We start from the raw sequence: 27,500 nt of genomic DNA on the forward strand, positions 1-27,500 counted from the left end.
TTATTTCAGAGGACATCTTCAGGATAATTGAAATAAAAATGTAAGAAAAGAAAAAGTCATAGATCGTGCGAAAAGGAAGACAGTTTTTGAATCCTACCCATGTCGGGAAGGACAAACACATGTGTGCATATGGCCCAGCAGTGTTGATCAAACACCACCACCCTTAATCTTAGGAAGAAGACATGTTACAAACATTTGATCAAATTTCCTATATATATATATATATATATATATATATATATATATATATATATACATACATATATATATATATATGTGTGTGTGTGTGTGTGTGTGTGTGTTTGGTGTGTGTATATATATATATATATATGCATATATATATATATATATATATATATATATATATATATATATATATATATATATAAATATATATATTGTTGTGGAGACGCCCACTAATTAGCATACGTGGATGAAAATATATAGATAAATGTATCAAGTCAGCAAGACCGGAGAGCTGTGTTCGAAGGCCGGATAGGCAAGACGCATGTGCCAGTTGCTCCATGAAGGACTTTAACACGCCCTCTGCAGGACAATCTTCCAACTGCAGTACAACTGCACCTTTGTAAATATGTATTATATTTTCGTCTTAATATATTTGTTTTACCTTTACTTTCTGCGTTCGTGTTGTTATTGATACAGGCACAACACACACACACACACACACACACACACACACACACATATATATATATATATATATATATATATATATATAAAGAGAGAAAAGGAGATGGGAGATAGATACAAATAGGATAAAAATCAGTAAACAATATTACAAGTGATTTTATTTCTTCATATCTCGATATATAATGATTGCGAAGTCTTGTATGACGAGTGTCACTCCCTCAGTCACTGAATGTCCATGTGTCCGAAGATGACGTTTCAGTCCTACCAGCGACTTGCACACTTTCAAACACACACTGCTGACGGTCATTGTTTTGGGGTAAACAGCAACGGCACTTGTATTGTTGATAAGTTTATTTTTATGCTGAGGTTATGTATTTATTGGCTTGTTAGAATCTACTAATTTGTCGAGAAATGGTATTTTGTTATTTATGTTTGGTTCATGTTTAATTTGAGGACAGAATGTGTTTTGAGGTTTAGTTGGAGTTTTTTAATGTCTTTAAAGGATTCAGCTGCGGTGAATCTGTCTTCGACATATCGGGCACATGAACTAAAAATACTCTGAGGACATTTCGAAGGCTACTGGTGGGTTCCTTCTATGTGGCTGGAAGATTACTCACACCCGAAACTATCTCATACCTCTATAAAGTCACGATTCGCCCATGCATGGAGTATTGTTGCCATCATTGCGCTGGTGTATTTACTGCTAATCTCTCCCTGTTGGACAAGGGGCCAAAAAAGAGGGTCTTCAATCTGATAGGCCCCACACTGTCAACTAAGCTTCAGCCCCTGTCCTATCGCCGAAATATTGTACTCCTGTGCTAGTTTTACAAGTAGTTTAATGGAATGTGTACCAAAGAACGCATTGCCTTTGTTCTCCCTTGAAATATATATAATCGAAGAACTCGCTTAGCAACAAAATAAGTGTAGAGGTTTATAAATGGCAGAAAGACTTCTACTTTAATAGATTTTCCCTTCGGATAACTATGTTCTGGAATTCCCTTTCTGCTACCTGCTTCACTTACTGTATAGACGAAAAATTAGGAATGTAAAGTAAACATACTTATTGCGTATATCCTCTAAACATGGTCCTTAATAGTAGCCCCTCACGTCAGTGCGGCGTTGTACTTTGATACAGGTAAACATAATTAAAAAAAATCAAACGAGCTAAATCAGATGAAGTAAGATTAGTATTGCTTGTTTATTTAAGATTTGTAGTTTTCTTAGTTTTATTATTCCTTGCCTGGGTGTTTTGAGGTGTGTGTTGAGCAAGAAAACACACAAAAAAAAAGGAGAAAAGTGGTAGTGGGCAGGTAGGCTAGAACACGTACTGCGAAGGAGGAAAATAACGGGAGAAAATTGTGACGTCTTTACCGTTGCGTCCATCGCCAAACCGGAAGTGGCGAAGTTTTAAATAAAGGCTAGTCAATTAGAAAAAGGGGATGACTTTCGAAAATATCGATAAAACAAGCTACCCTTCCTTGTAGAAAAGTGGCCAGTCGAGGGTGGGGGAATTAATGTTTTTAGCATATTTTCGATATTTGTCGTCCGAGGGGTCGTGCTTCAAAACGATACAATCTTATGAAAATCCGTCGCCTCTGTTGAAAGTTTTAAACATACATACATGCATACATTTAAACAGACGGATTAGATTTATATTATAGATGCTCGACAACTTTATTAGAAACTAGCTGAAGTACCCGGCGTTGCCAGGGTTTATTTGATATATTTGAATATTCCGTCCTCATACATAATAATCTTATTAATAAAACGAAACATTAATTCACAATGGATTCTTTTTCCATATCCCCTACGGGGTAGGAGCAATAGGGGCGTTTTATTCTATAGAGGTCTCGCCAATAGCACTAATTCCTTTTCTAGTTTTTTTTTTTTAATCTTTTAGTCTTTCCTCTTTCAAAAGATGATGCAAGAATCTATATATTAATACGATAGCATTTTGGATTCCGCTTGCCGTAACATACGTTTAAATATATTTAAAATCATGCAGATATTCGATTTTTATGCAAAAATATGATGGCAAAAGGTTTTAAGAAAATGACTTAGTGTTATCACCTAGAATCAAACCAAAAATCATTCGCGTCCGAGCCACGTACTCTACCGATGTTGGTATCGAGACAAAGATAATAAAGTTTAATCTTAACGCAACTTAAATAATGCATTCTATGTGGTCATGCGCAGAACCAATTATAAACTTGTCGGCTAGCTGAAAAGAACATTTCGCATTTCAACATGCCCATATATGTCTGTTTGCTTTATTCATTAGCCCAAACAAGATTTTTACTCGTTAAAAACCTCTTGGTGTATAATTACTATTTCCTGCTAATTTCAGTGCTATGCGACCAATGGTTCAAAAGTTACATGTTAAATATTTACACACACACACACATACACTGTTTTATTTATATATAGATTTAAAGATGGGAAATGTCAGTAAAGTCAGTGTTGTAAAACAATAAGCAACGTATATTTATACATATATATTTTATATGGATACATTGTACACATATACATATATACATATAATATATAATATATATATATAATATATATGTATACATATATAATATATATATGATATATATATATGTATACATACATATATATATACGTAATAATTATGCCTATAATATGTATGCGTGATATTTATGTTGTTTATGCTCTTTTTACGTTTGTTTTCTCCGAATGAAATTTGAATATCATGTCCAAATAAAAAGAGAGATTCATATCAGAAGATATAACAACAGGAAAACTTTCATAGAATTAATGCGCAAAATTCCAATATATTTCATGTTTTTTCCCCATTAATGGTTATGCAAATTATATATGCGTAAATATTTTTACAAATATTTGATTGTAAATGAAATTTCAAGTATATATCGGAGCATTTCATTAAGATAAGATAATAGATTGAACACATCTATGCATATATATATATATATATATATATATATATATATATATATATATATGTGTGTGTGTGTGTGTGCCGTACACTCACACACCCACACACCCACACATACACACATACATATGTTTTATGTGCCTATATATATTTTCCTATACTCGAGATGTTATACATATATATAATTATATATATATATAATTATATAATTATATATATATATACGAACACACGTATGTATATACATGTCTTGTATATACATACAGAGATGTCATTATAAATACGAAAGAATAGATGTTTTATATATACATATATATAGCCATGAATATGTATATATACATATATATATACATATATATGCCCATATTTGTAGCATATATATATATATATATATATATATATATAATAGATACATGTTTCTAGTCTCGTAAACTGATGTTTTCTCCATGTAATGGTAACGTGATATTATAATCAGATTATGTGTGTTTCTCTCCCTCTCTCTCTCTTTCTATATATCTCTCTACCTATATATATATATATATATATATATATATATATATATATGTGTGTGTGTGTGTGTGTGTGTATGTGTGTGTGTGCGTGTCTGTACATACGTGTATACGTATATGTGATTAACGAAATGTATATAACTACTAGTTAAAGCAACTGCACTTCGCGCGTAACTTTGCCGTACGGCTAGGTACCCGCTTAGAGGACCACCTTGCAGTAAGTGGATTTTGTAAGAGCCGCACCAACTATAACGTTAACCGTTGACCTTGACTTCTAAAAATTATGTATACCACCTTGAGGTCGAAGTCCCTCATCCTGTCAAATTTGGTCATAATCGATAAAGTTGTGTGGGCTGCAGTAACTATATATGCATAGGCTATGGCCTTAACCTTTGACCTTTCACTTGGAAAATGGTGTGCACCATACCTAGGTGAGGGGGTCAATCATTTTATTAGGTTTCGTCATGATCAGTCCAGTAGTGTAGGCTGTAGCAGAGTTGTACACAGACGCACTAACGCTATTATCATATGTATATATACATATATATATATATATATAAAATTGAAAGTATCTGTCTGTCTGTCTGTGTCTCTGTGTGTACATTTTCCTACACAATAACTCTCTCAATTTTTAGTCTACAGACTCGAAATTCGATATACAGGGTACTGATATTTGGCAGAATTTATGTAATCGGTTTTCGACCAGAAATTTGCCTGTTAATGGGTCAATTTTCAACGATTTGACCTTTGAGAACTCTACCAAACTACTACGACAATTTGGGGTCTACACACTCGAAATTTTAGATATAGGTACCCTGGACATGGATCTAACTTAATAAATCGATTTGAGCCAAAAACAATAAATTTTAAGGGGTCATCATAGGGGTCAAATTTAAAACAATTGACCCTTTTTTTTTTGCTCAGCATACACTTCCAAAGACCAAGGCAACGCCGGGCACCCATGCTAGTATATATATATGTATATATATATATATATATATATATATATATTAAAATCTCACTCATGTATACAAATATATATATATATATATATATATATATATATATATATATATATATATATAACTGATTTAATGTAATTGTATAAATATATAAACATATTTATTTATGTCTTATATGCGCCCAAAATAACACGTACAAACATAGATATAAAAATATTGGATCATAATATTATATGAAATAAATGTGTTTGCACTTTTACATTATCAAGGATTAATGAATTTAACAAACACATATATGCGTACATATACATACAGATGTGCGCATCTCCATCAGTTTATATAATGAAATATACCTGCATATGAATAGATGTATACGTATATTGCATTATTTATACATATCTAAAAGTGTTAATTTTTTTTTTTTTGCGAATCTTCATCAAAATTTCAAAATGGAATCTTATATCTCCAATTTAATTAGCTCGAAGGATTTCTGATTTATGTCTCACACTCCATCATCCCTGACCCACTCTCCCCTTGCATGTGCCCCAACCGTACCCTATCCAGACCAGTCACCCTAAAACTGCATACAAGTACGGCAGGTCCAGGCCACACCCATTAACAAACACAGACACGTACATACACAAACACACATATGCATATACAAACACACGCACAAATAATAACATACACAGACGCACACACACACACGGACGCGCAAACACACACACACACACACAAACAAACACACACACACGCACATACACACACACTTCAACGCACACAACAACAAGGAAATTAAAAAGCAAAGCTTCCAACGACGCCATAACAAACCTCTTCATCACTTGTCATTTAAACTAACTTGTAAGTTTCAATTCTTTTTCCCTTCACCTCATATTCAATAAACATATTTTTGCTGTAGTTTATACACTTGTCAACATTTTTCGTATTTTATTGTCGCTTTGTTGTTTAAATTCGTTAACTGCTATCAATGAATTTATGGATGTTTCATTTATATATATATATATATATATATATATATATATATATATATATATATATATATATATATATATATGTATTAGCAGCTGTGCGCCCGGCGTTGCCCGGGCGTAAAATAGGCTTAAATATAATATTTGTAATTTGTACGGATTTTGTATTTGTATAATATAGAGTCGTGATTTTAAAAAGTGAAAGAAAAAAAAAATTCGGGTGCCATCAGCTGGATTCGAAACCAAAACATCCAAGCTTACCGACGTTACCAACGTGACACCCAGAAAAGCAGATTAAAAATTAATGATTAAAAATAAACTAAGATGAATGTACAAAATGTATAACGATTTTGTTTTCAATTTTGACCCATTTTTTATCCCTTAAAACAATTTTAACCGGCTAAATACCCACAAAAAACGGTCTGTGAAAAAAAAAAAAACAATTAAAAACTTGAGGCTCTGCGACTTTTAGTCTCGAAAGAGGAAGAGTTTAAAAATATGAAGACAAACAAACAAACAGATCGACAGATATATATATATATATATATATATATATTTATATATATATATATATGGATTAAAGAAATAAACATAATTTTTCCCTATATATTCCTTGTTTCAAACAATAAATTCTTAGCTTAAATACATATCTATATATATTTTGATATTTTGATTAAAAGAATTAAAATTTAATCTTTAAGCTTATATATATATATATATATATATATATATATATATATATATATATATATATATATATTATAGTAAGATCGTATTCCTGTCTGTAGTCTGTGTTTTCACAATTAAATATTAAAATATACAAAAGGTACACCGATTTACAAATAGATTTTAACACTGAAAACGGGCTCTTATATACTATAATTACTGCATGATTCCTATATATTCCATTTATTCAAAATGATCAACACTGAAGAGGTCATCTCATTTGCATATTACATTAAAGTCTGCTTTAAAACGATGCTCTAAATTTTAATGGAAATTAGTAATAGAATTGTGCTACGCCTTATACTTGGAAACGTTATATGAAATTGATTTATTTTATTAATTGTTTATTTAATTTAATTCATCTTTAATTATAATGGTAACCAGCATCATCTGCATTTAAAAACGAAAGTTCTCATTTAACTGAAAATGTTAAAACACTGAAGATTGAAACTTCAGGTGATTATCACTTTCAAAATCGTTTTTTTTTTCAAGTACTCTAACCACAACGCCATGCATCCTTAAAAGAGTACGGATTTTCTAAAGCCTTGGAGTTATTTATATTTCTATTTTTAAATATCATTATATTATTATTATTATTATTATTATTATTATTATTATTATTATTATTATTATTATTATTATTATTATTATTATTATTATTATTATCACCAAAGTTACTGTATGTATTACTGTATTATTGTGATGAATAACAAGTAAAATAATAAGTAAGATATACAGTACAAAATAATAAAACTATAAAATAAAAATAATAATAACAAGCGGGACCTGTGGAAATTCCACAGGGGACTCATTCATAGGTAATATATTGAGGTTGGCATTCTGTAGATATTCAGTGTAAATGGGGACGCTCGTATAATATTATAGTGTTTTTGTTAAAACTGCAAAAGAATTCATCTAAGCTAGCAGGGGCGGCCGGCAAAGCCCTGTCGAAAAGTATGCTTAAATATGATATTTTGATTCTTGTAGATTTCAAATATATTATTATAGAGTTAATGTTCTATCGATTTTTATATATTATAAAGTTGCGATTACAAAATAAAATGTATCCATATGACTAAGGTGCATTAGCTTGAATCGAAACCGAACTAAAAACTTATGAAAAAATACACCACACACACACACACACACACACACACACACACACACATATATATATATATATATATATATATATATATATATTACACAGTGACCACACCTTATCAAGGCCCGGACGCCACTCAGGGATAAGGGTTATTGCAAGTACATTACGTTAGCGTGGAGATTTGATGAAGTGTTTAATTTAGGGGCCGGTTCATTAGGAATTTGTTAACATTGGACTTGAAGAAGACATCCAAGTTGTAGTCTGGAGAGAAGCAGGCAGACGGAACAGAGTTCCACAGGCGTGCAGTACTAAGAAAGAAGCTTTGTTCATGGAATCCGCGTTTTCATTTAGGCACAGATATAGAGTGGGGGAAATTTTTCACAATGGATTCAGCTAGACGGGTGTTTTTCGTGAGGGATTGGCGAGGGGGGACCAGAGATTGGAGTTCAGACGAGCATCTGCCATGAAAATAACGATAAAACAAGGATAGGCTCGCAACGTCTCTTCTGTGGGAGAGAGGTTGGGGGGTAGAGAAAAGGGCATCCCCCACTAAGCCACGAAGTCTATTTTGTACTCTGTCAGGGCATGATAGACTGTTTTGGCCGCTCCTGCCCAGATATGGCAACAGTATTCCATCCTTGGACGTACTTATATATATATATATATATATATATATATATATATATATATATATATATATAAAGCTGAACATCTGTGTGTGTGTATGTGTCTGGTTACGAATAGGCTCCTATATGGTTGGTTATTTTAAAAAACTGATTACATATAATGATAGAAGATGTATCGGGGATCAGGAATGCGTATGTTTGATCCGGAAGAACGGTCATTCATAAAAATTGTGGAGTCTGCCTTCGGGCCTAGCCCACAAAGTATGGAAATAAAAAATAAAAAAAAAAGAACGTTTACAAGTTTTTTTTTATATTCGTGTACATAAGATTACTTTGATAAGTATGTTTCAACTTAAATAGGGATGGTATAATAAAATTGTGGGGTCTGCGTTCGCGCTTGTACTCCATTGAAATATGGCACAAACTTTAACAAAGACTTTTCATATCTATCTGCGTAAGTATACTTTGATAATTATGTTTCACTTTGAAGAAATATGGTATAATAAAATTATTGGGTGTTCGTTCGCGCCTGACCTTTGTAGAATGTAAATATGTCACAAAGTTTAAAAAGTTTTTTTTAAAATGGGGAAGGCGGGATAATAACACCTTAACTTTACTCTTAATTCACTTTAGCTTTAATTTATTTTTTTGAGTTGAATCATATTGTGTCGAATAAATTCACCTAATAAATTCACGTTCTTATTAAAGTGAAAGTCAAAGAAAAAGTCGGAACTTTACACCATTCTCGACAACAAATTTTGCATAACTCTATTTTTTCCTTCTCCACTTGCACGTGGCACACATTCGAAAATAGATAATTAGATAAATAATAAAAAATAAGAACGTTACTTCTTATCGTGTCAAAAGAAGGAACACTCCTGCTCACGTGTCTTTTTAAAATATTTACATAACCTTTTTATTTTTATTTATATATCTGTTTACGCTTTTATTTATATATCTGTTTAAGCTTTTTTGTCAGTGTACTAGAAGGAATTCAGTTGATTACAACCCTTTCTGCGTGTCCTTTACATTACAATAGTACACCCATGAATCCGACGGCGCAATACTACACCGTTCAATATTGCGAAACTGAAAAAAAACCCAAAGCTGTTCTGCTTGAAAAGGGCGCCATTGTCTTCTTATTTATATTTATCCCGATTCTTTATTTTAAAAAACTAAAGTAATTACGTGTTTACTTTTTAAATATCCCATTTTGCTTTTTCGGATTATCTTACTACAGTAAGTAGAGTTAATTATTTTTCAAAACTGTTTTTGTTTCTTTGTTTTTCGATATTTCGTCGATATTATTTAGTAAGAGTGTTTAGCAGAAAAGCCAACAAACGACTACCCGAAAAAATAAATATACAAGAATAAACGTTACCATAGTCAATAAAAGTTCAGTTCATGTTTTTTTTTGTTTTGAAATAGTTTTTAATGCTCTTTACTTGAAATAATTTCAGCGAACCGAAATTAAAACGAAATTTAAGGCGATAACTACTTAAATGAATTTTTATATAAACTACACATGCCATAATCGAATATTCCTCAAGCACAAACTACCGGAAAACATTAAAATATGTTTATAAATATTCCTTACGTTTACGGAACTCTCTTAAATCGTTAACACAGAATGCTCAAGTGCCCCTCCTTTAAATGAAAAACGGGGCTCTCCATTTCAAAGTCGCTGCCATTTTAATTTTTTAACCGGTTTCTGAATTAAATTTTTTTTTCTACAAACTACTTAAAAATACAATGAACTTTTCCCCCATAAAAGTAACTTTTATTGACTATGGTAACATTTATTTCTTGTATATTTATATTATTATATATATAAAATTTTCTCTTTGTAAGGAAACATCATTTTGTTGGTCACCCCTGGCTACGAATGGAAACAAAGTTGATATAAAAAACATTTTTTCGCGAAAATTATCTTTACTTTCATCATATTTGCTTAGGGTAAAATTTTTGAGTATCAAAATCTATATCTTTACAACCCCCTCCTTTTCATAACCTATGATACTTTCATCAATCAGAGTCCATTTTTTGCAGGCTGCTTTTAAAGCTAGTCAACGACGGGTACATCTGCTAGTACATATATACACACACACACACACACACACACACACACATATATATATATATATATATATATATATATATATATATATATATATATATATATATATGGTGACTTCCCCCCAAAAAACAAACAAAAGCTAAATTGAGGCTATCTAGAACATATGCTGTAGAACGGAGAAAAAAGGCCAAAAACCCTTGTGTTTTGATGTGATGTTTTGAATATAATAAACTAGTTATGACCAAAGTTTCATTTCATTCGGACAAAACACTAAGACACGGGGCCTAATTATAGTTGGGGCCCGTTTTTGGTGGGTCACCCTATATAAATATTCTTGATAAACTTATTCACGATAATGGTATTAATAATAGTATGCATACACACGCACACATACATACACACAGACACACAGACCCCCCCACATATATATATATATATATATATATATATATATATATATATATATATATATATATATATATATATGACAACTTTAAAAATAAGATGGTGGTGGTCAGTAAATTTATTCCAGAAATGCAAGAGCGAAATGCAAGAGAAATTTCAGAAATTATTTCAAAAATGAAAGAGCATGATATTATGTTTAAAAAAATAAAATAAAATAAAATAAAAGTAGTTACAGTATATGGATAAATCGGAAGGATAATATAGATATAGGTAAGAGGGGGAAAAAAAGGAAAAATGGAAATAAAATAAAAAATATGGGTCACTACGAAATAATTGTGATCATTAAAGAAGAGCTAATAATAAAAGAAGAAAGGAAAAAATAGGGAAGATAGAAGAGAAAGTGCGGAATGATTGAAACAGGAAATATGAGATACGAAAATTCATTTATAAAAACAAAAATCAAAGTGAAAAAAACAGGATTAGAAAAACGTTTTAAAGTGTTAAAAAATACAAAAATAAAATAATATAAAATAAAATGATATCTAATAAAATAATGTATAACTATCAGGACCTGTGGAAATTCCACAGCGGCATCTTTTATATGCAATATATTGCTGTTGGGCATATAAACATCTGAAGATGGTGTACAGCGCCGAAATATTAATTTTACAGGAGTAAATATTTGTTTATTTTTACACTAATGCGTTGTAATTTGGCTTTCAAACGTATTTTATACGTATTTTTTTTCCATAATAATAATAATAATAATAATAATAACAATAATAATAATAATAATAATAATAATAATAACTAGCGGGACCTGTGAAAATTCCACAGTGGCATATGTAATATAATATATTGCTACTGGGCATTCTGTGGGCGTTCAGTATGAATTAAGACACAATCCTATTATTCTAGCCCTTTTATTAAAACTGTAAAAATATTTATCTAAGCAAGTTTATATATGAATACAGTAGCGCGTGACAAAAAGTTATTTATTTTTCCCTATTTAATAATGGATGCATGACCGTTAAATAACAATATAAAGTAGTAATTTCAAAAAAATAAACGGCCAATAATTTTTTTGTTATCGTTTTTTTACTACAGAATAACTTAAAATTAATTATTTCTTAACAACTTCTGCATTTAGTAGAAAGATAAAACCCTACATTTTATAGAATTTAAAATAAATATAGCGGTGAGAAAACGCTAATCGAATAATTCCTTGAGCGTTCGTAAATGTGTATTCCAGAATTAATGTGTATTACGGAATTAAATCTCAACCAATGAAATTTGCCGAAAAGCGTAACACACAAAAGAACACACACGCTATCGTATTAATATATAGATATATAATAATAAATACGAAATTAGCATTAATCGAAATATCATAATAAAGCATATTTTCCGACCGGGCAATGACTGGCGGCCTGCTAGTATATATATATATATATATATATATATATATATATATATATATATGTATACATATATATATATATATATATATATATATATATATATATATATATATATATATTTATATATAGTAGTTAGAGTTATGCTCCCTATCTTGGGTTGAGCATATTGGAAAGTAATATACAAATTACCATCAGCGTATTAATGTAAACAAATTGAGCTTAGTTATTTGGACGAGTTCAAACTATTGTTAACTCACTGCCCGCATAGCAGCAGCCAAATAGCGCAACGGTTAGAAGCTCCGACTGTCCTTTGGGCGGTTGGCTTACGATCCTGGCTTGAGGTAGTTATTTGTCTATCCGCACAGATGAGCTGTTAAACGGCGAAACAGTATTGTATGTGGATGACTATAATGCTCCCTATCTTGGGTTGAGCAAATTGGGAAGTGATATACAAATTACAATTAGCGTATTAAGCGATGCTCTGTTTATAGACGGCATCGCCCGATCGACGAAGCAAGCAAACAAAACCGCTCAGACGGTCCGCAAAGTTATATATATATATATATATATATATGATTAGTTTTTTTGGAAAAAGAATTCCAGCAGAGTGCTCAATTAAAAGGAAAATCCAAATTTTAAGAGCGTACTTATATATATATATATATATATATATATATATATATATGTGTGTGTGTGTGTGTGTGTGTGTGTGTGTGTATTCATAAAATTATATTATCATATATGTTCCTATCTATTGAGTTTAACATTGAAGTTTGAAATTGCCAACTACAATTTTGTATCATGTTGGTACTATGAGCTCGAAATTCGTTATTATCAAATGTAATTTTAATTGCTAAATTGTAGAAGCGAATTGCTGCAAACTGTCGGTACAGAACCGCATTAATTTTTGAATAACACAAAAAAAAAGATCTAAGACGTTTTAATAGTAAAAACTAGCAAGGTTATCTTGCGTTGCCCGGGGCCATAAAAATAAGCAAAATAAAACAGGTGTTAATTGGTAAATGAAGCAATTGGATAATATTAAGATATAAGACGTCTTCCAACTCTGTCTCATGGTACAAAGTGAGAGTAATTTTAAATCATATGGCATCATCACCGAAGTTAAGCAACGTTGAACCTGGTCAGTACTAAATGGGTGGCCATTTGAGACTTTCAGGTGCTGTATGTGCTCCTTGCCACTGGACTCAAACAGTACCGATTCAGGAGAGGTATAGTTGGAGATTGCGCAACCCTTGCTTCACAATTACACGCACTACTACCCCTAGGTGTATCCCTTGTTATTCAAGCCTTAACAGAAGCATGGGCGGATTATAAATCATATTAAGACGTCTTCCCTTCGCCTCGCAGTTTGCTCCAAAATTGATCATGATTGGTCAATTAGTATTATTGTGATTTTTTTTCAAACAAACATAAAACATTTAATGGTGTATTTTAAGTGGCTTTACTTAATATCGCAATCAATTGTACTCTGACGGATTGTGCTGAAATAATAACGTTATTATTTCGGAGGAAGGCTTTGTTAACTATTCTGTACTTATATATGTTATGGAGACTTAAGCAGAAGATGGGCCGTGATATATATTTATTTCTTCGGTAGGATAAGCAGATTGAATGCAGTTCTTATGGCATGATTTGTTTAATAAAGTGTAATGTGAAATTACATATTGGTTAGAAAACCCCCTCCCTTCCCATGAGTATCTAAATATTTCTCTGTATGTGTGCGCCCGAGCGTATACATTACAGATTCCACAGGGCGTAGTCCATAATCGATGATATTTCTGCCAAAAAGTCAAAGTTGAAAAATAGACTTACGATTCGCGTTCAAAAAACGTAACTTACTAAAAATATAAAAATATATTAAAATAAAAACCCGACACAACGAAATTGTGTAAGAAAGAAAGAATTAAACAAAACAGAAATGACAGTATGATAAAAAAAACTTAAGGTTAGAAAAAAGAAGAAGAAGAAGAAGAAGAAATATTATCGCATTGTCAGATGCGTGCTCAACCGAACACACGCACACAAATACACGCATGCACAAGCTATAATAAAAAAAAAATATTAGCAAAAGGAAATACGCGGAGAGAGAGGGGTCGGAGGAGGAGAGAGCACGGTAAGACTTACCTCTTTACACAGAGTGTGAACCCCGTAGAATAATAGGGAACAGGAGTCAGACAATTACAATGCCACTATTAGAGTGATTTATATCGTATGCACGCACTCACACACGATTATAATAAACTATTCGTTAAATGAAATCGATGTCGGGAGAAATAATATGTGTTTTAGTGGCGTCATATTTTAATTTTAGTAACCGTTTATTTATAAAACGAAGAATTGGATTCCAGAATATGAGAATTTTCAGAGCCCAGACAATCAGAAAGGACCGACCTTGGCGAGAGAGCCTTTATTATTTATGAATTAAGAACAATACTGGCTTTTATTTTTTAAATTTTGTTTATCATTAAAGTAGGAAATAGGAAAGGTTACGTTAGGTCTCCATATGTATGAGCCAGTTACGGTCGGTGTAGTCACAGAATCTGTGAAACGTGTAGAATTCGTCCCGATAACATCTTGTAGCAGTGGTAGGAAAATTATATAGATAAAGAACATCTGCTTCCAATAAAATACCACCCAGTTATCTCCCTTAAATCCTTTCATTCTGTCTGTTTAATGAGTTATTTTTCTTTCCGCGACAGTAATCGTCGAAACGAATATGTTGCTATAACAAGTCATAAAAAGCGTCGCTCGCCTCCTTACATATTTTTACGATTGTTAGCACAAGTAAATTCATCATAACTTTGTTTTAATGAACGAAAATTGAATATTTATTTTCACATATAGCTGAGAAGGTGATCTATAAACTGTAATAATTGTTTGAAATTTGGTGAAAAAATGAGTGAGTTGTGAAAATTTAAAACAGTTCTAAATGACTACAACTGCAACTTAACCATATATTCAAACACGGTAATGTTTGAACTATATATATATATATATATATATATATATATATATATATATATATATATATATATATATATATATATATATAAGTGAACGTGTCTGTCTGCCTGTGTGTCTGTGTGTCTGTCTGTCTGTGTACATATCCCTACGCAATAACTCTGTCAATTTTTAGTCTATAGACTCGAAATTTGAAATACCGGGAACTGAGATTTGGGAAAATCGATGTGACGGGTGTCAGCAAGAAATTTGGCTGTTAAGGGGTCAAATTTCAACGATTTGACCTTTAAGAACTCTACCAAACTCCTCCGACAATTTTGGGTCTAGACACTTGAAATTTTAGATATAGGTTCCTTGAACCTGGATCTAACTTAATAAAGTGATTTGAGTCCGACACAATAAATTTTATGGTGTCATAATAGGTGTCAAAGTTTTAAAAAATTAACAATTTTTTTGGTTTTTTGCTTTTTTTGCACAGCATACACCTCCAAACACCCGAGCAACGCCGGGCACCCCTGCTAGTATATCTATGAAAGTGAAAGTGTCTGTGTGTCTGTGTACATTACCCTACGCAATAACTCTGTCAATTTTTAGTCTGCAGACTCGAAATTTGATATACAGGGTACTGAGATTTGGGCAAATCGATGTGATCGGGTTTCGGCCAGAAATTTGGCTTTAAACGGGTCAAAGTTCAACAGGTTGACCTTTGAGAACTCTACCAAACTCCTCCACCAATTTGGGATCTAAACACTTGGAATTTTAGATATCGGTTCCTTGAACATGGATCTAACTTAATAAATCGATTTGAGCCCAAAACAATAAATATTAAGGGGTCATAATAGGAGTCAAATTAAAAAAAAATTGACCGTTTTTTTTTGTTTGCTCAACATACACCTCCAAACACCCGGGCAACGCCGGGTCGAAATGCTAGTATATATATAAAATTGAACGTGGCTTTGTGTCTTTGTGTATCTGTGTGTGTGTCTATGTACATTTCCCTACGCAATAACTCTGTCAATTTTTAGTCTACAGACTCGAAATCTGATATACAGGGTACTGAGATTTGCGAAAATCGATGTGATCGGGTTTTGGCCAGAAATTTTGCGATTAAGGGGTCAAAGTTCAACGATTTGACCTTTGAGACCTCTACCAAATTCCTCCGACAATTTTGGGTTTACGCACTTGAAATTTTAGATATAGGTTCTTTGGACATGGATCTAACTTAATAAATCGATTTGAGCCCAAAACAATAAATTTTAAGGGGTCATAATAAGGGCCAAAGTTTAAAAAAAAATTACCTCTGCGGTCTCTTTCCAAATTACTCAGACAATTTCTGGTCTAAATATTTGAAATTTGACATGAAGGGTATTCAGAGATAGGCAAGTTTTTTAATCAGTTTGGGTCGAAACTTTTTAGTTACCAATATATAAATGTATGTATGTATGTATGTTTGCTTGCCTACCTTAAACTTTCAATAGAGACAACGGATTTTACCAAGATCAGTATCGTTTTAAAGTTCGACATTTCATACGACAAATATCGAAAAATTGGCTAAAAATATTCATATCTTCTATGCACTTTTCTACAGGGGGGATCACTTTTTTCGCCGATAGTTTTGAAAGTTATCCTCTCCTTTAGATTTTCTAGCCTTAATTTAAAAAAAAATGTCGCTTCCGGTTTGGCGGTTGTCGTAATAGCATAAATGTTAGGCCTGCCTTCCTACTACCACTTTTTTTTTGCTCAACATACACATCCAAACACACAGGCAATACGTGCTGAAATGCTAATATATATATATATATATATATATATATATATATATATATATATATATATATATATATGTGTGTGTGTGTGTGTGTGTGTGTGTGTGTCTGTGTGTGTCTGTGTGTGGTTTGAATCGTTTTGCAATCTGGACTAAATGAGTTCGCAAAGCCAGTGAAAATATAATACCAGACATAATGTAAGAATGCACTCCTCTTCTGATCGCATCATCTTTAAATCCTCTTCAATTCAGGTTACAAATGTATCCATTACTTTGGCGAAATTCGTTTGGTTTTTAAAATATTATTTATTTGTATTACTTATATTTTTCGGACTATTGTTCTCATTTTGAGTGTTATTTTCACAACGTTTCCGTCGATGTATGATCAGACTTTCTTCAGGCGTATCTTATGGAACTTAGGTATCTCTCTGTCAAGCTCGAGAACCTTTATGTAAATCATAGCTATAAAATTATGTTTAATAGTATAAACATACACTAGAGGCGATCTAGAAAAAACAGCATTACGAACACAGACGCCACGTATAGATAAAATATTGTCATACTCCCTGCCGATACTTTATGCATTTTTCCAGATAGTATCAATCACTTTCAATCAGTATCGTAAACTTCTATCAAAGTCCCGACGAGAGACATTTTCTCAAACAAGTCATATTTACAGGTGGCTTACACGTTACTTCTACAGTTGTTATAATATACTTCTTCTCTTCTAGTTTACATCGTTATCAAATATTTCAGAGGGTTCAAGTATTATACGCGTACGTGATTATTTTATTTTATCATTTCCTGTTCGTTCGTTTTGGCTTCTATCATTTCCATTCTCTGTTCAGATGTGTTTCGCCGTTTATGGGATGAATTTAAGAACAGTTTTAGAATAAGTTCCCTGAAATTCAATATGGCGTCCTTATTTACTCCAGTAAAGACTAAAACATTATTTTAAAACTTTAATTGAACTGGTAACGTAGAATTATTGTAAACTAACAGTTCAGCTCAGCTTTGATCGGACCCTATGTACTGTTCATAACTTGCCCTACGCGTGAATACATTTTATGTAAGAGTTTAAATGTTTAGACCAAACTTTGGCTGAGTAATTTCGTAGAGATCGCAAAGGTCAATATTTTTTAAGAATTTGACCCCAATTTTTACTCCTTAAAATTCATTATTTTGGTCTTACATGGAAATACACCGTTTGACCCATGTCCAAGTTACCTACATCTAATATTTCAAGTGTTTAGACCCGGAATTGGCGAAGGAATTTAGGAGAATCTGTAAAGATCAACTATTGATGATTCTTTGCCAACCAAATTTTTGCCCCAAACCTGATTAAAATGATTGCTACACCTCTGAATACCCGTATGTATGAATTTCAAATGTTTAGACACAAAATTGACTGAGTAGTTTGCTAGACACTGCAAAGGTCAAATCTATTGAACTTTGACCTCCTGGCAGCTCACATTTTCGACCCAAACCAATTAAAGTGGTTCCCATATTTCTGAATATCCTTTATGTAAAATTTCAAATGTTGAGACCAAAAATTGACTGATAAATTTGGTAGAGACCGCAGAGGTAAAATATTTTCATTTTTATTAATTTTGGGGGGCTCAAATCAAATTAAAAAGTTGATCCATGTCCAAGTAACCTACATTTTAAATTTCAAGTGTTTAGACCCAAAATTAGCAGAGGAGTTTGGTAGCGTTTTCAAAGGTCAGATCGTTGAACTTTGACCCCGTGACAGACAAATTTCTGGCCGAAAACCAATTAAAAATATTTTCCTAAATTTCAATACTGCTGATATCAAATCCCGAGTCTCTAGACCGAAAATTGACAGAGTTATTTGGTAGGGAAATGTACACAGAATCACACGTACACACACGCACACACAGACATTTTAACTTTTATAGATACTAGCAGTTCAGTCCGGCTTTGCTCGGGTCCTATGTACTGTTAATAACTTTATATGCATATGTATAAATATATATTAAAAAGTTTGTACTCATGTACAGGTAATCTCTATTTAAAATTTCTAGTGTTTAGACCAAAAATTGGCGGACGAGTTTGGTATACTTTTCAAAGCTCAAATCGTTGAACTTTAACTCCTTGACAGCCTAATGTCTGGCTAAAAACCGGTTAAATGATTTTCCCAAATCTCAATGAACCTTTTGTCAAATATCGAGTCTGTAGAATAACAATTCACAGAGTAGTTTGTTAGGGAAATGTACACACACAGAGACAATATTACTTTAATAGATATAATAGATAGATTAATTCACTATTTATCTCAAACCCAAAATTATTTGCTACTAATTTACTATAATTCTTATATCCTAACTTATTTACTATTAATTCACTAATAATGTCAACGCAAAATTATTTGCTACTAATTTATTGTTTTTTAAATTCTAATTTATTTACTATTAATTCACTATTAATATCAGCCCTAATTTATTTGCTATTTATTTACTACTAGACTGCCCGTAACCCGTTGTGTCAGTAGAGTAGCAGTAGTAGTAGTAGTGTTAGTAGTAGTAGTGGTAGTATTAGTAGTAGTCGTATTGGCTATTCCCTATTAATTTACTATTGTTCTACACTTATTTACGAAAATTTCACTTTTAATTTCAAACCTAAATTTTTTTAATACAAATGCTATTACTCCTAAATCCAAAACTTATTTACTATTAATTCACTACTGATCTCAAACCCAAAATTATTTGCTATGGATTTACTATTGTTCTCGACTACAAAACTTATTTACTATTAATTCACTATTAATCTAAAATCCCAAAATTATTGTTTACTTATTTCTTATTGTTCTTTATTCCAAACTTATTTACTTATAATTAACTATTACTCTCAATCTTAACATTATTTGCTATTAATTTACAATTACTCCCAAAGTCCAAGTTTATTTATTAATTGCATTTCTGCCCGGCTTTGCTCGCGCCCTATGTACTATGTAAGATTTCAAATGTTTAGACTAAAATTTGTCTGAGTAATTTCGTATAGACCGCTAAAGTCAATTTTTTAACTATATAATAATATATGTATATATTATATGCATATAAGTATGTATGCATACATATACACGTAAGTATATATATATATATATATATATATATATATATATATATATATATATGGATATGTAACATGATAAGGACTGTCCCCTTTTCATGAGAGTAAAAAAAATATGAAATATGTTCAATATAAATAAGAAATAGGATAGTCAAGTATTCGAACTTGCGAAGCTAGACTATGAATTGAGAATTCCAATCAAAAGTTAAAATAAATAAAGAAAGTTATAGAAAATGAGGAATGTGGAATTGCCTTTGTTTACCTCACACAAAATAGTTAGATATCTGTTTATTGAAAAAGGAATGTAATGATGAATTTGGTTTCGTTTATAAAAATGAAAATTAAAATAAGGAATTAAAAACCGAACAATGGAAAATGTTATTTCCAAAGTGGGTTACGAAAATTAGATAGAGGGTCGGCTTTGTAAGAAACATGTGAATAACAATGCATGTTTAAACACGGAGGCATGTCGTGCCATGTGTTTTCATATGCATGTGTTTGGTCATGCAGTGACGTCATGAGTTATGAATTTAGTCAGATTGGTCAGAATCAGAATCACTCAGTTAGAAGAAGCCAGAGGAGATCAGACCGATTCTCCGTTAGACTACAGGCACCCTCTGAGAGTGAGAGGCTTTAGAGATAACCATGTAACAACTTTGAATCCCTGAAATACAAAATCATGTCCGACCGGTCGAAGAAGAAATATACGTATTATCATGTGTTTTTTATTACTGCCGTCTTGTGTTGTGTCATTCTACCAAACCAAAGGTAAAGTGAAATAGTATTAATATGAACTTTGTGTTTATAAAAATGTACAACTGTCAAAACGTAAATGTCAATCCCACTCTCGGTCTATCCATCAAGATATTCATAAATCTTCTCTCATTGAATTACATGCTAGGCTCTCTTGTAGTAACATGTATACTGTCTATTATATATATATATATATATATATATATATATATATATATATATATATATATATATATAAAGAACTGTCTCTCTCTTTATATGTACCATATTTATATTAACAAAAAAGATGCAGAAATGAAAATCGATTTTGTGTTCATAGTTGAATTTTTCGGCCTCGTGTGTGTTTTATTTGTTTTGTTTTTGAAAAAAGGGACTATTTTAAATATTGAATCTTTATAGATACTTAAAAAAAAACTATGTTTTTTCTATGTGTGTTCCAGTTATTCTTTAAAGGGTTTTGTTGTTGTTTGTTACGAAAATTTTTTTTTCTCTTCAATGAAAAAAGTTATAACTGTTGATCATAGTTTTGTGTAAATCCAGTTAAATGTATTAATGATGTATTTTGTTTTGAAAATGTTATGTTGGAACAAATATTGTAAATAGTCTTAAATGTATGTGTTATTGTATTTCACATCAGGAATTCAAAGTTTTAATTAAATATACATTAAAATCAAGAGAAATATGTAATAGGAAAATAAGTCAAATATGAAACAATAATTAAGCCAGATGGTTGGCTTAGAAATCAGTAAGAATTTTAGAGAGGGGACAAGATAAATGACATAAAAGGGTATTTTGAGAGTTTTCAGATGTGATAAGCCGAAAGAAAGAATTTTTTTGACAATTGGTTTTTGTTTATTTTATAATGCCCATAACATTTTTCTCAAGAAGAGTAACTACGTAGGGAGATGATAACCACTAGAAATGCCCCTAATTATAAAAATACAGATGGGAACCTGCGATATTGTGTGCTTTTAAAGCATACCGCATGTAATGGTTTCGAGGAGAGGATAAGTCTCGGCACAATAATTTAAAAAAAGGAGGCGTTGGAAGGATACGAGAATCCTTATGAAAAGAAGGGCTATGAGAGCCCGAAGAAAAGTAAAATATACCGTAAGTACGTAGAAAAATATAACTTTGCATTTTTTAGAGAGCATGAATGTAGGATATCTCTGCTGGATCCTGGACGCTCTGATGAAAAAAGAAAGAAAAATTCACACAAAGCGGATCATTAGATAGAATTTAGTGCGCAAATAGGAATTTTGGCGCAAAAGGTGTTAGTTAGTTACGGGTGATATTTTCTAGGTCTTCATCAAGTTCCAAGGGTCCAAGCAAGGAAATTCGAGCGAATCAGTGGATGAAAGCTATATCTTAAACTTTGGAAGCCAACCACAAAGATAAATTAGCTTTAAGAATGTCCCAAAAAGATAAGTTAGTTACAAAACGAAAACAAAGCTCTAATTAATAGAAGAACCATACGGAAGAAAGGATCAAGGACACATTTGGACGAAGAGTTATCGATTTTGTAAAGAGGTAAAATAAGTTTACGGCATAAGGGTGGCTGGATGAAGCAGTTGACGTGCGTTATAGGAGGTACGACCCTACACCCAAAAGGAATATGCCAGGGAGATCAGATAGAGAGTCTAATCTAAAAAAATAAAATTAGAAAGTCAGTTGGAAAAGGGCTGACTTGGAAAGAAAAAAACGTTTCGTTTTTTATGGTGTCTGATCTTTCTTAGCAAAGTGGTTATATAGAAAAAAAATGTACCAAAATTTAAAAATACGTGCATATTTTTTTGGAAAAATGAGAGGAGGGGGTGTCACATGATAAAGACTATCCCCTTTTCATGTAAATAAAAAAATAGGGAATTAGTTAAATGTAAATATAAAATATAGTAGTCAAGGATTCGAACTTGCGAAGCGAGACTTGGAATTGAGAATTTCAATCATAAGTTAAAATAAATAAAGAATTTTATTGAAAATATGGAATGAGGAATTGCCATTGTTTAGCTCACACAAAATAGTTAGATATCTGTTTATTGAAAAAGGAATGTAATGATGAATTTGGTTTCTGTTATAAAAAGGAAAATTAAAATAAGGAATTAAAAACGTACAATGGAAAATGCTATTTGCAAGTGGGTAACGAAAATTAGATTAGAAGGTCGGCTTTGTAAGAAATATGTGAATAACAATGCATGTTTAAACACGAAGGCATGTTGGGCCATGTGTTTCATATGCACGTGTTTGGTCATGCAGTGACGTCATGAGTTATGAACTTAGATAAGTCAGAATTAGAATCAGTCAGTTAGGAGAAGCCAGAGAAGGGAGTCAGATCAAAGAAGCAGAGGAGATCAGACTGATTCTCCGTTAGAGTCAAGACACCTTTTGGGAGCGAGAGGTTTTAGAGATAACCATGTAACAACTTTGAATCCCTGAAATACAAAATCATGTCCGACCGGTCGAAGAAGAAATAAACGTATCATCATGTGTTTTTTGTAACTGCCGTCTTGTGTTGTATCATTCTACCAAAACAAAGGTAAAGTGAAATAGTATTAATATGAACTTTGTGTTTAAAAAAGTGTACAACTGTCAAAACGTAAATGTCAAACACACTCTCAGTCTATCTATCAAAATATTCATAAATCTTCTCTCATTGAATTACATACTAGGCTCTCTTGTAGTAACATGTATACTGTCTATTATATATATATATATATATATATATATATATATATATAAAGAACTGTCTCTCTCTTTATATGTACCTTGTTTATGTCTCCAATATGCTATCTTCACATACATGAACAGTCCTAAGTCTATCTCTATCACTCTAAGACTCTCACAAACATTACAAATATATAAGTCGTCATCTAAATAAGAATAACGTAACGTAACACACCCCACACACATATACACACACATACATATATATATATATATATATATATATATATATATATATATATATATACACCTATTGGTGTCAAACATAGGTTTGAATTTCATACAATAATATCTAGACATATAAATAAATATGATAAAGTGCCTTTGTATATATAGATATATGTATTTATATATACATTTTGAACCGAGAGAGAAATTTAGCTGTCGTACAAAGCTAAATCTCTGTAACATCATCTTTGTATAGATACTCCTTCAGGCATTTGTCTTTAAATAGTCCTATCGCAATGGGAAAGTTGTGATGCGTGTAGGCTTGAAATGCTAGAAGCATGTAATAATTGATCTGCCATCATTATATGTATCCGTGTGTGTATATACGTATATGTTTACGTATGTTTATATATGTACTTGCGTATGCACACGTATATATATATTTATGTGTATATGCATGTATATATGTATATATGTTTGTGTGTGTTTGTATGTAAATGTGTATATGTTTGTTTGTGTATGTATATGTATGTGTATCTATGCATATGTGTATGTTTGTGTATAAATGAATATATATGTATGTATATGTATATGTATTTAAATGTATGTGTATGTATATGTGCATATATGTGTACGCATTCGTATGTATATATATATATATATGTATATGTGTGTTTGTATTTGTATATGTGTGTGGATATATGCGTATGTATTTGTGTATGTATGCATGTTTGTATGTATATGCATTATGTATTGTGTATATATGTATATATGTGTGTATGGTTATGGATATATGCGTTTATTATGTGTGTGCGTATATATATATATATATATATATATATATATATATATATATGTATATATAGCAATGACCATATTCGGTGTCATATATGATTGAGTGTGTGAATTCACTGGTACCACTAAAAATAAATAAATAAATTAAAAAAATAAAAAATAAACAAATAAAACTCATGTTAGGACTCATGGACTTTAAGTGTCTGAGGGAGTGGCACTCGTCCGACAAGACGTTGCAATCATCATATATATATATCAATACGTATATATATATATATATGTGTGTACGTGTATATATATATATACATATTTATATATATATATATTGTTACTCTTTCAAACATGTAAAAATTTCATATACGCATATATACATGTGCATTTGTGTGTCTGTGTGTATATATGTATATTTAAATAAGAAATAATATTTAAAAAATTATAAAAGGTAAGATAACATTATTTAATGTTCTAGCCTGACAACGTAATTTTGTTCTATTTCACGTCATTGTTTTATTATCTTCTGCTTTTGAAACAAGAGGTGTATATTCCTAAGACATTTATTATTCTGGTTTTATTAAAGTGCAAGTTCATATTTACTGATTAATATGTGTAATGATTTGGAAAATTACACATTTCTTTACCAGAAACAAATTTCCTTTTCGCCATATATATATCTATCTATATATATATATAAAAGTGAAAGTGTCTGTGTACATTTCCCTACGCAATAATTCTGTCAATTTCTAGTCTATAGACACGAAATTTGATATAAAGTTACTGAGATTTAGAAAAATCGATGTGATCGGTGTTTGGCCAGAAATTTCGAGATTAAGGGGTCAAAGTTCAACGATTTGACCTTTGAGAACTCTACCAAACTCCTCCGACAATTTTGGGTCTACGCACTTGAAATTTTAGATATAGATTCCTTGGACATGGATCTAACTTAATAACTTTATTTGAGCCCAAAACAATAAATTTTAAGGGGTCCTAATATGGGTCAAATTTTAAAAGATATGACCTCTGCGGTATCTTACAAATTACTCAGACAATTTCTGGTATAAATATTTAAAATTTTACATAAAGGGTATTCAGAGACAGGCCAAGCTTTTTCATCAGTTTGGTTCGAAACTTTTTAGTTACCAATATATAAATGTATGTATGTATGTATGTATGTATGTATGTTTGCATGTATGCCTTCGATAGAGGCGACGGATTTCACCAAGATTAGTATTGTTTTAAAGTTCGATCTTTCCTACGACGAAAAATTGGCTAAAAACATTAATATCTACTCCTTCAACTAGGCACTTTTTTACAGGGGGGGGGTAACTATTTTCGCCGATATTTTTGAAAGTTATCTTCTCCTTTAGATTGTCTAGGCTTAATTTAAAAAAATGTCGCTTCCGGTTTGGCGGTGGTCGTAACAGCAGAAACGTTAGGTTTTACCCCGTTCTTTTCCTCCTTTGCGGTACGGGTTCGAGACTGCCTTCCTGCTACCACTTTTTTTTTGCTCAACATACACATCCAAACACCCGGGCAATGTCGGGCGCCCATGCTAGTATATCTATAAAAGTGAACGTGTCTGTGTGTCTGTGTACATTTCCCTGCGCAATAACCTTGTCAATTTTCATTCTACAGACTCGAAATTTGATATACAGGATAGTGAGATTTGGGCAAATCGATGTGATCTGGTTTCGGCCAGAAATTTCGCTATTAAGGGCTAAAAGTTCAGCGATTTGACCTTTGAGAACTCTACCAAACTCCTCCGACAATTTGGCGTCTAAACATTTTAAATATTGGTTCCTTGGGAATGGATCTAACTTAATAACTTGATTTGAGCCCAAAACAATAAATGTTAAGGGGTAATAATAGAGTAAAAGGTAAAAAAAAAATACGTTTTTTTTTTGCTCAGAATACACCTCCAAATACCCGGGCAACGCCGGGTCGAAATGCTAGTATATATATATATATATATATATATATATATATATATATATATATATATATATATATATATATATATATATGAGGAGCTTATTAGTTATATGCGTTTACTATCAATAAAAGTGTCAAAAAAATGCTTGAAAGCTTATTGAAGTCAGTTTGTATTTTATAAACTTTCTATTTATCTCTACTCTACCAATGAGCACTGATTAAGTCAATATTGACAAAAGATGCATAAAATTTTAGAATACATGAAACAAAAATCTATGATACATGAAGAAGATGACATGTACTATGACTATAAAAAGATCAACTTATTTTCTAACATGATGAAAGTAAAAATAAAAGAAAGGAAAATAAAGACCTAGATAAACAAAGCTGAATCAATTAAAGTAAAAACATGAAAAATGGCAAACATTGAGAGGCAGACAAAATGCAAGGAAAGAATTAAATAGAAAAACATGAAGCCATAAGAGAGGTTCTTTTTGCAAAGTAGAGATCACAAAGATGCCATCTAAATAGTTTCTATGGTTTTTAAATAGACGAGCGTGTGCCCTATATATATATATATATATATATATATATATATATATATATATATATATATATATATATATATATAGGCTTCGCTACAGTGGTATGACAATATTTATATCTGTAGCTATAAATAACTTACCTACAGATCGAAACATAGTTATGCTAGTGTAGTGAAACATGTACTCGTATATTTTCGCAAGATGCCCCATAGGGAAATATCTGTTCTTTTCGCGCTGAACAGTGAGCAACTGAGACCAATGAATGGTTCAAAGCGGCAATTTAGTACATATTCTCTCGCGGAAATTCTATAGCAAATCCCACTCTTCCCAATGACTTACTTCCACTTGAGCAGCTGCTATT

Source organism: Euprymna scolopes, chromosome 33 (assembly GCF_053919585.1).
Source record: "Euprymna scolopes isolate OS-2025 chromosome 33, ASM5391958v1, whole genome shotgun sequence".
Classification (NCBI taxonomy): domain Eukaryota; kingdom Metazoa; phylum Mollusca; class Cephalopoda; order Sepiida; family Sepiolidae; genus Euprymna; species Euprymna scolopes.